Source organism: Cynara cardunculus (assembly GCF_001531365.2).
Source record: "Cynara cardunculus var. scolymus isolate 2C chromosome LG 17, CcrdV1, whole genome shotgun sequence".
In the NCBI taxonomy this organism is placed as follows: domain Eukaryota; kingdom Viridiplantae; phylum Streptophyta; class Magnoliopsida; order Asterales; family Asteraceae; genus Cynara; species Cynara cardunculus.
In genome coordinates this window covers 19,448,948-19,450,162 of record NC_037544.1, presented here as the reverse complement: position 1 = coordinate 19,450,162, position 1,215 = coordinate 19,448,948, and positions in this window count along the sequence as shown.

Here is a 1,215-nt window from a genome sequence, read left to right as displayed (position 1 = left end):
TATTGGACACAAAGAGTATCCCATACGGATTTAGAAGTTTTGAGTTTCATCACAGAGTGATATATCTCATCAGGAAGAGACATAGCTATTATAGACTGAACACGCGTGTCTATAGCTATTTTCTTCTTGTCCTCATCGCTCCACTGATGTGGAAGCTTTGGAATCTGCTGTTCAGGAATCGCGGCAGTCGTAGCTGATGCTGGAACAGCCGGAACAATAGCAAATGGAATATATGGTCCATTTTCTATGTAGTGTGGAATTTCAGGATCCACACCTTCCAGAAAGAGGGACATCCGGTTCTTCCAGAAACTAAAATTGTCACGGACAAACGGGGGTGGTTTGGCAAGAGAGCCATTATCCTCTGTGTGTGTGTTTGTGATTTGTAAAGCCATTTAAAAGCAGTAAGTTATCTAAGAAGAGATAAAATAATACAGAAAGTTAGCTARACACAAGGAAAGAAAGAAAACACTGCTCTGATACCACATGTTAGGATCCAAGCGCTTACCACTACGCCAAAAGCAATTGCTGGTGGCGAAGGCGCAACTTATTTCCTTATAGCGTAGCAGCCAGTGCCACGTTTCGATTTAGGAAGATGTTGGTCCATGACCCAACAATCCCCCCCCAGCATCTGCCAGCACTAACAAGATCTTCGCTAGAAGTCAATGGCTGCACAGCATGCCTTTCGCATTATTATGCATACCATGGGATTCGAACCCGTGACCTACTCTGATACCACTTGTTGGTCCCGTAAGGGTCTACAAGAATAGAAACAGTTTGTAGAAGTGGGGGGATGAATACAAACACAGTATTTTGAAATTTAAAATATATATTGATAGAGAAGATCAATACAGATTTTACAAGACTGTTTGCGGAAAGATAAGGTAAAGAAAACATATTTAAACAATCTCTGGATACACACAGATCTTTAGCAAATACAAGAAAAGAGATAGCTAAAGGGAAGATCTTTTACTTAAGATAGAAGATGCTTGAAGTAAGAATAGGATAGCAGAGAGATATGCGCACTCTGCATGGAGAAGAAACACTTTTATTTATACCCAGTGCATTAAATGAACATTTAATGCAATATGGTAGGTTTAGAGTGCGTGTCAAGCCTTAAGAGGAAGGCTTGTCCTTTTCTATAGTGAATAGTACAAAAGCACTATTTTTGAGCAGACATCCTTGCCTAAAGTTGGTGGACAAAGAGTCGACTAATCG